The sequence below is a fragment of the Ursus arctos genome, unplaced genomic scaffold (genome assembly GCF_023065955.2).
Source record: "Ursus arctos isolate Adak ecotype North America unplaced genomic scaffold, UrsArc2.0 scaffold_8, whole genome shotgun sequence".
Classification (NCBI taxonomy): Eukaryota; Metazoa; Chordata; class Mammalia; order Carnivora; family Ursidae; genus Ursus; species Ursus arctos.
Window position 1 is genome coordinate 28,171,464 of NW_026623100.1, and position 15,266 is coordinate 28,186,729.

Here is a 15,266-nt window from a genome sequence, read left to right on the forward strand (position 1 = left end):
TACTCACTGTAGTATTCACTTTTTCTAGAACCTGTCACTTAAAACTTTATTTTTACTTTCACAGAAGTAAAAAAGTGATTTAGGTTTTTCCACACTTTTGTTTGTTTGCTTTCACTTCTTTAATGGAAAATTTCGAAGATACACAAAAGTAGAGAGAATTAAACCTCTTCAACAATGACCATTTTCCCAATAAGTTTGATGACATGATTTCTGATTGAGTTATCTCTTAAATTCTTTCTGATATAATTACTACTTCATTCAGATATGATCATGGTGTTTCCATATCATTGGCACAATTACTGCCTTATACTAATTAACCATGGCTGTTGCAGGGACATTTGATATATTATTAAATGGTACTGTTTAAGTTAGCTCACTAGAGCCCACAAAGTATTTCTGTTTTACCTGGAAATATGATTGTTATGAGTTTTAGGTTTTGCCTTAGCTTGGGTTTGAAAATGAATCTGGTCTCTGTTGCCCCCCATTGGGTTAGTCTGTGTTTAACCACAGTGACCATCCAATTTTAATCCTGTTTCTGTTAACACTGAAACAGAGAAGAAATTTATCCTCTGCAAAGATAATCAGAACAGAAAATGTAGCTGCTGGAATTATGTCAGTGTGCATAATAATGTAATTCATAGCTATTTGTAGTGGGTCCATTTAGAGAGTTATCTGATGCTTTTTTAAAAAAGATTTATTTATTTATTTGAGAGAGAGAAAGAGAGAGCAAGCACACAGAGGGAGAGGGAGAAGCAGACTCTCCACTGAGCAGGGAGCCCAATGCAGGGCTAAATCCCAGGACACTGGGATCATGATCTGAGCCAAAGGCAGATGCTTAACCGACTGTGCCACCTAGATGCTCCGAGAGTTATCTGATGGGTATAATCCCACAAATTCGATGCCAGTGTGGGCCAGGTGACTTTCCTGGTTCTGATCCTTAGCCAGCCTTCTCCACTACAAGACAAAGTGGATCAGATAAAAGAGCATAAATATTTCAACCCAAATCGATCCTGCTACTGGATAAAACAAGCAAAAACAGTAACAACAAAGCTACACTCAACTCTTCGCATTCTTGGGAGTGGAATCATAAAACTGTATTTTTATATAAACATAATAGCCACACTTTTTAAATATATTTTTTTCTTCTCAGTTATATTGGTAGATGTCAAATCCCTAATAATCTGCAATTGGTTTAATAAGACCTGATAGTACTATTTGTTCCCACCCTTCTTTCTTTTGTGGTCACTTACTCTATAGTAATTATAATTTTATAGATTCAGATTTCCAAGTTGTATTTCAAATTAGTTGGTGAATTGTTTGTTTTAACCCATCCAGTTATATAATTAAGATTTTATCTATTTGCTTATTTAAAAGATTTTATTTTTACGTAATCTCTACACCCAACATGGGGCTCAAACTCACATCCCTGAGATCAAGAGTGGTGTGCTCTACCAACTGAGCCAGCCAGGTGCCCCTATAATTAACATTTTAAATTATTTCCTTATAATTACTTCTTTAAGATATTTGAACCTTGACAGGTAGTCACCTTCCTAATCAAAATACTATTTAACATTTTGATGTATTTTTAATTAAATAAAAATAACTATCTCCTATTTACAATAGACACACTTAAAACAACATGTCAAAAAAGGAAAAAATAAAGGAATGGGAAAAGATTCACTAGAAAAATGCTAATGAAAAGGTGGATATAGCAGTTTTGTAATCACTTTTCTACTTGGATATTATTCTGGATTCTGTCTCTCTGTCAAATAAATATTCTGGATAGCACTACTAGTATTATAAATATATAACTATTCTATATACTAAGTAAGCAGTCTGAAGAAAAACAGGAAATAGTGATAACTTCCTAAACCCATTGTATCATCCTTGCCTACCCCCACTCCATTGCCTAGGATCCTCCATAACTCAGTAGACACATCCCTTCATGCTTCTCCTTCAAAATCTAGCACTGAATAAAACCAACTACACTTATTTTTTTAAAAAAGATTTTATTTATTTATTTGAAACAGAGAGAGAGAGAGAGATGAGCGGTGGGGGAGGACAGAGGGAGAGGGAGAAGCAGACTCCCCACTGAGCAGGGAGCCTGATGGGGCTCGACCCCAGGACCCTAAGATCATGACCTGGGCCAAAGGCAAACACCTAACTGACTGAGCCACCCAGGTACCCCCCAACTTATAACTGGAGCTCAATCAACTTTAAAGTCAACGACCTTGATCGTCCCCCAAGCCCAGTGATGTGTCTGCCCCAAATTGGCCTCTTGCAAGCCTGTCCATATCAGATTCCATTATAGGCCCAAGATCAGGCTGAATCTGGACCCAATGAGAGACTTCCCAGGGTCCTAAGTCTCCAACCAATTATGTAGAGGTCTCCAGGCCTTGACCTCCAGCCATACCACAAGGGCTCTGAGCTTTTCCTCCTCTGTATCTTTTAAGGGCTGGCCTAACTGTGGTAGTCCTCCTCATTCCCCTTCCCTTCAACCCCAAATAATTAAATTTATGACCCCCAAATACATATTATGCTGATGTTACATTCTTTTTTTTTTTTTTTAAGATTTTTTAAAATTTACTTATTTGTCAGAGAGACAGCACAAGTGGGGGCAGTAGGCAGAGGGAGAAGCAGGCTCCCCGCTGAGCAAGGAACCCAGTGTGGGACTCGATTCCAGGACTCTGGGATCATGACCTGAGCTGAAGGCAAACACTTAACCCACTGAGCCACCCAGGCAACCTGGTGATGTTACCTTCTTACTCTCTTCTAGGCACTTGGGTCACCAACCCTAGTTTTGTTGTTGTTGTTGTTGTTTTTCAATTTTGACCATGACCCACAGTAAACAAACAAACAAAATTCTATTGAGACCAGGTGCATACAAAAGTTTTTCCTAAACAATACTTAGTCCCTTACCATATGATAATTCAATCTGATATTTTCTTTTTTATTCTAGCGAAAAAATTCAGCCACTAAATTGATTTCCCTAATCACTAATAGGTCAAGACCCTCACTTTGAAAACCCTTGATCAAAAGGGTCTCCCATTCTTAAAAATAAAATAAAATAAAATAAAATAAAATAAAATAAAATGGGCACCTGGGTGGCTCAGTTGGTTAAGTGTCTCCCTTTGGCTTAGGTCATGATCCCAGGGTCCTGGGATTGAGCCCTGTGTCAGGCTCACTGCTAAGAAGGAAGCCTGCTTCTCCCTCTCCAACTGCCTGCTGCTTCCCCTGCTTGTGCTCTCTCTCTCAAATAAATAAATAAAATCTTTAAAATAAAATAAAATAAAATAAAATAAAAGGGCCCCCCAAGGCTCTTCTGGCATCTTGTTCATCAGAACCAGGTCAGATAACATGAAGGCATATTTAAAACAATCAATACCTAATTGCTTGGATTTTCTAAGGAAGAATTCTTTTCCACAAAAGGACAATAATATCTAGGATATAAAAGAGGTACTTTTAATTGTTGGAATTGGTAGAGATTTTTTAAAGCCTTCTAGAAAATTTTCACAATCTGAAATCTTCTTAAAGAACATAAGATTGAGGGGCGCCTGGGTGGCTCAGATGGTTAAGTGTCTGCCTTCAGCTCAGGTCATGACCTCCAGGTCCTGGGATTGGGTGCATCAGGCTCCCTGCTCAACGAGGAGTCTGCTTCTCCCTCCCCCACTGCCTCCTCCCTCCATCTCCCCTTCATTTGTGCTCTCTCTCTCAAATGAATAAATAAAATCTTAAAAAAGAAAAAAAAGAACACAGGATTGAAAGTCAGGAAACCTGAGTCCTGTCTCACCCTGCCACTGAATGTTAGGAAGTAAATCCCTCAGCCTTTCTGAACCAAGGATCTTGATCATGTAAATCCAATGATATATAAACCCTGTAAATTTAGTGATTCATTCACTCATTCATTTGCTCAATCGTTTGACAAATGCTTCATTAAGTATGTGCCAGACAGGTTTCTCACTGCTCATCTGACAGTTTAAACTGGGAGGGCCAATGTTACAAATTCATCACACATCACATATGATTGTATGCCAGGGTTCTTTCTCATCAAATTTATGCTACATCAGGCACCACAGGGAAATGAGCTGCTTCTTATAAACACATTACTCAGAAAAATGATAATCATTTATATAAACCACTTAATAAAAATCTCTCTAAAATGTATTAGAGATTATACTGTACCTAATTTCATTAATGGTTTAATGAGTTAACTCTGATAGTAAGGAGTTTAAGTTATGAATTCTTATACTAGTTTAAGACATCAAAAATGTAATTTTCACTCTAATTCCATTTTCTTTGATTCCCCCCACTGCTTTTTAACTCTTCATTTAAATGTCACAACACCAGGTAAGTTGTCACCATCAGTGATTACAGTATTACTAAAAGTCATTCCTATACCAACATAGATAGCAATTGCTTGACTGTACACAAGTGATCGTGAACTACATAAAATAACACACAAAACCCAAATTAAATGTATCCCCAAATCCCCAATTCAGTATAAAAATGTCCAGAGCCATTCCAATGCCCTGTGATGTAAGGGAAAGTGTGAGAGAGGAGGAGTTGAATGGAAGGAAAAGCATCTTAACTGATAGCTCATTTTACAAAGGCACATAGCCATGTGGACACATCATTAGGGACCCCACGCCCAAGGCTTTGGAAGGCGTTTGTACAGTTCAAGGGCCTGAAATTTAAGCTTCACTAGTTCATGGTAAATCTGCTTCTACAAATACCAATTATTGAGTAAAGGGGTCAATATGGTAAGCTTCTTATGAGCATGACTCTGGTTAAATGGGTCTGTGTTTGATTTTTAACTTTATTCACTAGTTTGTGACTGTGAGGAAATTAATTTCTCCACACTTTCCTTTTTAATCTGTGAAAAGGGATAATAATATCTAACACATAGGGCTGTTCTGAGTTACTGAAAAATAAATGTATAAATGTATAAAGCATATTTGGTCACTGGCAGATGGTTAATAAACAAGACCAATACTTATGTGATAATGGTGATGAAGATGATGACAGAGCTATACTGAATATGACAAGATAGTCAGAGGATGTTGAGGGGTATAATGCTTTTTGATCCTATAATAAATGTTCTGCAAACAACTGGAATTTGTTTGCAAATTTGCAACCTTTGGTTGACTTGGTTTTAGTTTCCACAGTCTTTCAAAATTCTGCAATAAATGTTCCTATTCTACACCCCTCTGTAAAACCTTTGTTTTTGCATAACTAAGGTTATAGGAGCAAGGACAAGTTTAGGATAGAAAGAACATTCTGCCACCCACTTCTTGGCCCTATTTAGGGTCATTCCCTTACTCTTCTATCAGTTTTACCAGTGTTTCAAAATGGCTAGATGCTAGGCTCACACATTTAGGATCATTAGGAACATCCAAAATACTTGTTCATTGATCCAGAGATTTCCCAACACCTCCTCAACCAGAAGTTCTTTAGAAGGGAAAGTCGCAAATATATATACTTATCTATATGGAACATTCACAATTCATATACACATATATATATTTATATACCTATATACATATATATATATAAATAGTATATACATGTGTGTACACACACATACACATACATATGTGTATATGCATTTCAGTGTCTAGTAGATAAGTAAGTTTAGCGTTTTGAAAAACTGAAGAAATGATATTTATTACAAATGTTCTGTCTCTAGAAGTAGAGATGAAAATGGAACCTGTAAAATGTGAAAGACAAGCAGGAATCCATCAACTGTTCTTGGAGACAACTGTGAAGACAAGTGCAGGCTGTTGTAAAGCATCTGAAAACTTAAAATGTTAAGCCTTTTATTTAGGGATACAAATTGGGGGTATTATTAGCAGGACTATATGCTTTCAGAGTAAGAGAGCTGGTTTTGTCTTTTGTTTTTCTAATTGCTTGTGTAGACTGGAATGTCCCTGAAAGTGATGGTTCTTGCAAGAGGTATTTGCATTTTTGTTAAAGTATTTGCTCATGGGAGATTTTAAGACTAGACAGTAGGCAGGATATTGTGCAGGTCTGAACTTCTCTTTCTCCTATGCCACAAGAAAAGCTGTGAAAAGGACTTGGAGTATGTGAAACAATAGAAAATGTATATATTGGCCTCTGTCTCCGGTTCCTAGCACAGAGCTCCTAAAACCCTTGTAATTTCCTAACTGATAGGAGTATCTTTTGTACTCACGAGGCAATGGTTGGCGGGCTCCAGATGGGGCATGTCACCAGAAAGACCAAGCCATGATAAGAAACAGAACTTTCAGCCCCACCCCCTATCCTCCAGGAAGAGGAGGCTGGAAATTGAGGTATTGATCAATCATGCATACGTGATGATGCCTCCATAAAAGTCCCAAAAGTATGAGGTCCAGTGAGCTTCCAGCTTGCTGAACACACTGTGGATGGAGGATGGAGGTGCTGGGAGGGTGGCACACCTGTCAAGGACAGGGAAGCTCTGTGCTCTTCCCCCTGTGACTTGTCTTAGGCATCTCTTCCATCTGGATGTCAATCTGTATCCTTTACCATATCCATTTATAATAAACTAGAAAAGGTAATTTAGTATTTCCCTGAGTTCTGTAAGCCACTGTAGCAAATTATCAAACCGAAGGAATGAGATGTGAGATTTACAGCTGAGCAGTCAGAAGTACAGATGACAGTCTCGGACTTGAGATCAGCATCTGAAGTGGGGGGAGATAGGCAGTCTTGTGAGACTGAGAACTCAAACCTGTGGGCTCTGATATTAACTCCAAGTAGATAGTGTCAGAGTTAAATTGTGGGATACCCATCTGGTGTCAGAAGTGAAATGAAGTGTGATAGGAGTGTGAGAGTAGAGGAAAGCACAGGGAGTATTTTTTCCATACAGAGTATTTTGGCCCAGTGCTGCATGGACTACACTGCAGGTTGGGGTAGAGGGTGTCCCACAGTGGCATTATTCAAGACACAGTAATCAGCTTTGGAAATACTCTGTCATCCATAGCGATCACTTTATTCTGGCCATATGGAGCCAGACCACATCTAGGAATATCCAGAATATATAAAGAACTCTCAAAACTCAATAATAAGGAAACAAACAACACAAAAATTTTTGAAATGGGCAAAACATCTGAAAAGACACTTCACTGAGAAGATATAAAGATGGCAAATAAGCACATTGAAAATATATTTTACATCATTAGCTATTAGGGAAATGTCAATTAAAATAACAGTGAGATTCTGCTACCCTTATTAGAATGGCTAAAACATAAGACTAACCATACTAAGAATTAGCAAGAATATAGATCAACTAGAATATAGATCAACTAGATCATACATTGCTAGTGGTAATGCAAAGTGACACAATCAGTTTGGAAGACTTAGCAATTTCTTAAAAATTAACGATAAACCTACCATCTGACCCTGCCATTCTACTTCCAGGTATTTAACCAAGACAGATGAAGGTACATGACCATACAAAGAATTATATGCAAATCGTCACAGCAGATTTGTAATAAACCCTAAACTAGAAACAATCCAAATGTCTCAACAATAAATTGGATAAGGAAATTGCAGCAAATTCATAAAATGGAATATAATAGTAATAAAAAGGAACAAACTATTGATACACACAACATGGATGAATCCCAAAATAACTATGTTGGAAAACAAAGCCAGACAAAAAGGAGTATACTATATGATTCCATTTATAGAAAGTTACAGAAAATGCAAACTAAACTGACAGAAATCAGTGGTTAAGGACAGGAGTGAGAACAAGGGGGAGGAATTACAAAGAGGCATGAGGAAACCTTTTAAAGGTGATGGATCTGTTTGTTTTCTTGATTCGGTGATGATTTCTCAGGCTATACATAAGTCAAAACATATCAAATTGTACACTTTAAATATGAGCCCTTTATTGTATGTCAATATCTGACACTAAAGGTGTTAAAAACAGCATATTTCCAACTTAACTTGCTCTTTAAAAAAACAAAAAAATGAGGCACAACATATATAGTATTCACTTTCCTCTTAGGCAGGTCCTATAAAAAGTCCCACAGCCATTCCAATACCACTCCAGACAGGGAGAGTACAAAGGAGCAAAAGTAGTAGAAACAGACAGAAGTCTGAAATGTTTGCAATTAAAATACAACTTTTACAAAAACATACACCCATTTGAATGTACTGTGAGGGCTTCTCCCAGGGCCTTGGGAGAGGCCACTTTGGAAGCAAAGTACTGATGGAGATGACAAGCACTCCTAAGCCCTCCTTGGATTTGGGGGAGGTGAAGAGGAGCATGGGGATTCAGCGAAGGAACAGACTCCCCAGCTCCATGGGCTCAGAGCTATGGTTTGGATATTAAAGCATGGCCTTGTTTTGAGGTCACAAGCTAGTAAGGAGTGAAGACATATCAATTACTCAAGGAATGGGGCAAGTTTTGAAAGGTCAATGACACCATCCTCTGGAGTTTATGCATGATCAGCCAGCACAGACCTGCATAGACGCTCAAGAGATATTCGTGAGCTTAGGCACAGGGCTGTAAGACAAGACTCACAGATTCTATTACTGTGCGGCGGCTGCTGCTACTATTTGCTGATTTGTGACTTGAGGCAGATCATATCATCTCTGGGTGTTGGTTTCAACACTAGTAAAATAGAATAACAAGAATTACCTATTGTGGGGTATACTGAGGTCTTCCCACAGAAATAATTTTTAACCTTGTTCTGAAATCTTGCCGGTCCCTTCTATTATGTAAAGTTCCTTCTGGGTGCCTGGGTGGCTCAGTTGGTTAAGCATCTGTCTGCCTCAGCTCAGGTCATGATTCCAGAGTCCTGGGATTGAGCCCTGCATCAGGCTCCCTGTGCAGTGGGGAGACTGCTTCTCCCCTGCTGCTACCCCTGCTTGTGCTCTTTCACTCTCTCTCTGTCAAATAAATAAATAAAATCTTAAAAAAAATAAAGTTCCTTTTGCAGTTGGAAGAAACAGAAACAGGGAAGTAAAAGAGAATTAGATAGCACAGGCAGGTGGCCCTGGGTAGGGCAGCTCTCCACAGGGCTGGGGCTGCTGACCACTCTCCTTACTACACAGAGACCTCACTGAGCCTTAGAAGGAGCCTGTGCAGGGTCCTGAAACATAAGCCTCATCTGCTTCAAATTAAATCCACCTCTGCCTAGAAGTTTTCTATTACATTTCCCCCAATTTTTTAAAGTTACCATTTATTGGGTGCTTACTTTGTGCCAGCCATATATATACTTGCCATTTTTTCTCAACCTTGTCAATACATTAGAACTACTTGGGAAGTTTTTAAAATATAGCAACCAAAAAATGAACTCAAAATGGATTAAAAACCTAAATACGAGACCTGAAACCATAAAACTCCTCAAAGAAAACATAGGCAGTAGTCTATGGACCTAGGCCTTAGCAAATTTATTTATGGATATGTCTCCTTGGGCAAGGGAAACAAAAGTAAAATTAAACTATTGGTACTACATCAAAATGAGAAGTTTCTGCACAGCAAAGGAAACCATCAACAAAACAACAAGGCAAACTACCGAATGGGAGAAGATATTTGCAAATATATATCTGTAAAGGGTTAATATCCAAAATATATAAAGAACTTATACAACTCAACACCAAAAAAATTCAATTAATAAAATGGGCAGAGGACCTCAATAAACATTTTTCTAAAGAAGACATACAAATGGCTGACACATGAAAAGACGTTCAATATCACTAATCATCAAGGAAATGCAAATCAAAACCACCAGATAACAGCTCACACCTGCCAGAATAGCTAAAATCAAGAAGACAAGAAATAACAAGTGTTGATGGGGATGTGGAAAAAAAGGACCTTCATGCACTGTTGGTGGGAATGCAAATTGGCGCAGCCATTGTGGAAAACAGCATGGAGGTTGTTCAAAAAATTAAAAATAGAGGGGCGCCTGGGTGGCACAGCGGTTAAGCGTCTGCCTTCGGCTCAGGGCGTGATCCCGGCATTATGGGATCGAGACCCACATCAGGCTCCTCTGCTATGAGCCTGCTTCTTCCTCTCCCACTCCCCCTGCTTGTGTTCCCTCTCTCGTTGGCTGTCTCTATCTCTGTCAAATAAATAAATAAAATCTTTAAAAAAAAATTAAAAATAGAATTACCATATGATCCAGTAATTCCACTACTGGGTATTTACCCAAGGAAAATTAAAACACCAATTCAAAAAGATATATGTATTCCTACGTATATTGCAGCATTATTTACAATGGGCATGATATGGAAGGAATCTAAGTGTTCACCCACAGATGAATAAAGATGTGGTATATATATATAATGGAATATTGCCCAACTATAAAAAAGAATAAGATCTTGCCATTTGCAACATGACCTAAAGGGTATAATACTAAGTGAAATAAGTCAGACAGAAAAAGACAAATACCATATAATTTCACTCATGTGGAATTTAAGAAACAAAACAAAGAAAAAAGAGACCAAAAAACAGACTCTTAAATACAGAGAAGAAACTGGTGGTTGCCAGAGGGGAGGTGGGTGGATAGGAAGTGAAATAAATAAAAAAGATTAAGATTACACTTACTGTAATGAGCACTGAGTATGTATGGAATGTATAGAATTGTTGAATCATTATATTATATACCTGAGACTAATATAACACTGCATGTTAATTATACTTCAATTTTTAAAAATGTAAAACATACCAACCTGGAACCCACTGAAACCAAATCTCTAGGGGTAGGGCTTGAGTATCTATAGTTTCTAAAAACCCCACAGGTGATTCTAATGTGCAATAAGGGTTGGCACACTATACTATTTACATATGTTAACTTTTTAAATCCTTACACAAACCTGAGAGATAGGTCTTATGACTGTTATATGTGAATAAACTAAGGTTCGGCAAGGTTAAATATTTTATTCAAGATGAAATCACAGAGTCATAATTCAAACCCAAATGGGTCTGACTTCACAGAACAATTTACTATACCAGTCCCCAACTTTATATGCCCCTATAAGAAAGAACAACCTTTTAATGCAAACTTTTGCAATTGGCAAAATGCAGTGATGAGTAAAATATCACGTAATTATTTTCACAGCAAATGTGACTTTAACTCTAATCCTATAAGAAACAATGGAGTAAAGCCATATTCCAGAGTTTAGTTTTAAGTTGGAAGAGTCCTTTACATCCAACAAAACTTCTAATTATCTTTATAAAAGAGAAAGTTTTTGGTGATAAAAATCCTAAGTACCATCTAAGGTTGGAATGGGTCCTATTTGGTGTGGTCTGGGAGGTCCTGGATACAGGGTAATTGGCAGTAACTCAGAATATACTGTACCTCAAGCCTACCCACTCTCCCTTTCACAATCCTACATCTTCCTTTTTCTTGGATTCATTGTTCACTTTGCTAGAGTACATTCCCAACTAATTATTTCAACAAAGATCTGTAGGGGGGGGGTAAAATTTCTGGATCTTTGGGTATACAAAAGTAACTATATTTTGTACTCCTACTTAAAACCTAGTTTTTCTCAGTATCATTTTTCCCCACATCTTTGAAGATACTGTTCCATCATCTTCCAGCACTGTTGTCAATGAGAAATCTGATGCCCCGATTTGCATTCCTTTAAGCTTAACCTGTTTACCCCTTTGGAAGCTTTTAGGATTTTATCTTTATCCCTAGTTTTCTAAAATTTCACTATGACAAGTCTAGGTGTTGGTTCTAGTTCATTCATCTTGGTTAACATTCTCAATTTGAAGATTTGTAGCTTTTTTTTTCCATTGAAATGCAGCTTGGCACACAATGTTACATTAGTTTCAAGAGTACAACATAGTGATTTGACAAGTCTATACTTTATACTATGCTCACCACAACTGTAACTACCATCTGTCAGCACACGCATCATTACAATACCATTGACTATATTCCCTATGCTGTACCTTTTATCACCATGACTTATTCATTCCGTAACTGGAAACCTGTATCTCCCATTCCCCTTCATCCATTTTGCCCATCTCCCTAGTCCCTGACTTGTATCTTTCTTAAACTCTGAGAAATCGACTTTTATCATTATTTTCTCCTCTACATTCTCTCTTTTCTCTTTCTAGTGCCTCTATAAATGAATATTTAAACTTCCAGATCTATTTTGAAATGCACTAAAGGAGAATTCCTTGGCCTTTACTTTCCACTCACCAATTTAGTCTTCAGCCAACTCTCTCCTATTAATAAACCTTCTATTGATTTATTTCAAAAACCAAAAATTTAATTTCCACGATCTCCAACTGACTCTTTGATTTGGTTGTGGTATCCTTTCACAACACACTAAAAATACCAATTTTGTTTATTTACCCAAAGAGTCCTTCTGTTTGTTACATTAACTCTCTCGAGTGTTTAGTTCCATTTGTGGAATTCAGTGCTTTTCTTTTTTCTCTTCTTTTAAAGACTTTATTTTATTCATTTGATAGATAGAGAGAGCACAAGCAGGGGAAGCAGCAGGCAAAGGAAGAGGAAGAAGCAGGCTCCCCACTGAGCAGAGAGCCCAAGACACTGGAATCAGAACCTGAGCTGAAGGCAGACGCTTAACCTACTGAACCACCCAGGTGCCCCGAATTCAGTGCTTTTCTTACATGGGGTTAGTTTTCCATAAAATTTTGATGATTCTTTTATCTGTTTACCTTCATATGTGTTAATTAATTAATACCTGATCAGTGGAGTGAAAGTGAGATTGTGTGACTATCATGCACTCTAGCAGTTTTTCACCTAATTGCCTTAGTAGCCACTGGTGAATATAGCCTGAATCAGTAATCCCGAAGACAGCTGTAAAGTGGTGATTTTCAGGTCATCTGGGTGGCTCAGTCGGTTAAGTGTCCCACTCTTGATTTCAGCTCAGGTCTTGATCTCAGGGTCATGAGTGCAAGCCCTGTGTTGGGCTCTACACTGGGCTTAGAGGCTACTTTTTTCTTTTTTCTTTTTTAAAAAATTTAAATTCAATTAATTAACATATAATGTATTACTTGCTTCAGGGGTCTGTGATTCATCAGTCTTATATAATACCCAGTGCTCATCACAACATATACCCTCCCCAATGTCCCTCACTCAGGAGAGCCTACTTGAACAAAAAAACCCCAAAAAACAAACAAACAAAAAAACCGCAGAAGGGGTGCCTGGCTGGCTCAGTTGGTGGACTATGTGACTCTTGATTTCAAGGTTGTAAATTTGAGCCCCATGTAGGATATAGAGATAACCTTAAGATAGAATCTTAAAAAAAAAAAGTACCAATGGAAAATAAATTTATGGGTTTATTAAAGAGAATTATTGCACTTGCTGGCTCCTTGGCCAAGACTTTGAACTTTAAATGAGATAGGATCAGGTGAGATGAAAAAAAAATTACTGGTTGGTATTCAAGTTATTATAAATGTCCCATATGGGACATATGGCAATAAATTCAAATTTATTCATTCATTTATACATTCAAATACTATCTTGATGGGCATTTATTATGAGCTAGGACTTTGCTATAGATTAACTACTCATTTTCTATATTGAATCCACCCTAAATATAATTTACATCTTCTTTACCTTTAGTTCTTAACAGATGACATTGTAAAATTTCTTCAGATGCTGATGATTCTTCATTCGTTATCTATTAAGACCTATCATATCCCAGGCATGGGGGATACAATAGCAAACGGATAAGGCCCCAGCCATCATGGAGCCTGTATTTCAGCTGAGGGAGGAGGCAGACAAAGAAGTAAAATAGCTGCAAACCACAATAAGTACTAAAAAGGACACAAACAAGGATGGAAGGTGGACAATAACAGGGAAGGGGGCAAGGAAGATCTTCATTTGGGTGAATAGGGGAGGTCTCTGAGGGTAGGGATCTTTGTCTGCTTCACTGCTCTCCCCCAAGCATCTAGAACATGCCTGGAATGTAGGCACTCACTAAATGAGTAAGGAGATAATATACAAACTGAATCAAAAGGATGCTAACCATTCAAGGAGAAGGGCATTCCAGACAAAGCAAACAGCATGAACAAAGGCTCTGAAGCAACCTAAGTGTCCATTGATAGATAAATGGATAAAAAAGATATTATATATATATAATATATATATGATATTATCTATAATGGATTATTAATCAGCCATAAAAAAGAATGAAATCTTGTCATTCAGGATAAGATGGATGGATCTACAGAGAATTATGCTAAGTGAAATAAGTCAGACAGAGAAGGACAAATACCATATGACTTCACTTACATGTGGAATCTAAAAAACAAAACAAAAGAACAAACAGAAACAGAATCATAAATATAGTGGATAAACTGGTGGCTGCCAGAGGGGAAGAGTTTAGGGGGATGGGCAAAACAGGTAAAGGGGATTAAGAGGTACAAACTTTCAGTTATAAATAAGTTATGGGGATGAAACGTACAGCATGGTGAATACCATCAATAATATTGTAATAACGTTGTATTGTAACTACGCTTACCTTAGTGAGCATAGCTGAATGTGTATAGAATTGTCAAGTCAGAGCTAGGAGTTAAGATGGTGGGGGAGTAGGGGACCCCTTTTTCAGCCAGTCCCCTGAGTTGAGTTGGATAGGTACCAGACCATCCTGAACATCCACGGAATCAGCCTGAGACGCAGGAAGATACATCTGGATCTCTGCAAATGAACATCTCCAGCGCTGAGTATTGAGGTACAAAGCGGGGAGCCGTGAAACCGCGCACAGATATTGGAAGATAAACGGAAGGGGGAGGGAGCCGCTGCGTTCAGGCGCCGGAAAGCGGTAGCCACCTGCACGGGGGAGCGGGCGGACTCTCGGAAGGCACCCGCGAGACAGCAGACTGAGACCATGAGCCGGGGAACGCGCACGACCAGACTGAGGGCCGGAGCTCCGGTGCGCTCACTGGAACCAGACTGAGACTGGGAGCTCCAGGAGCGCGTGGGGGGCGGCTGGTGGTGTTAGAAACACAAAGGACAGAGATGCGCCGGCCCTGGAAGTGAGGGCTGGGACGCCGGGTGTGGGGCGCACATCCAGGGACGCTGCAGGGTTGAGCAGCACCAACAGAAACAGAGTTAAAGTGGCCAGAACATCAGTGGAGAACAGTCTGCGATCCCTCTGTTCTGAGACAGAGGCTGAGATTCAGCCACTGCTGCTCTGACTCTCAGAAGAGGCACAGCAAACCGCCAGGGAAAGCCGCCAGAGAACAAAAGCCTGGAAAGACCGGCTCACAGTGTGCCCATTCCCATCCCCCCTCGCAGGGGACACGGAGACTCTACCCAAACAGGGTTGCCTGAGTA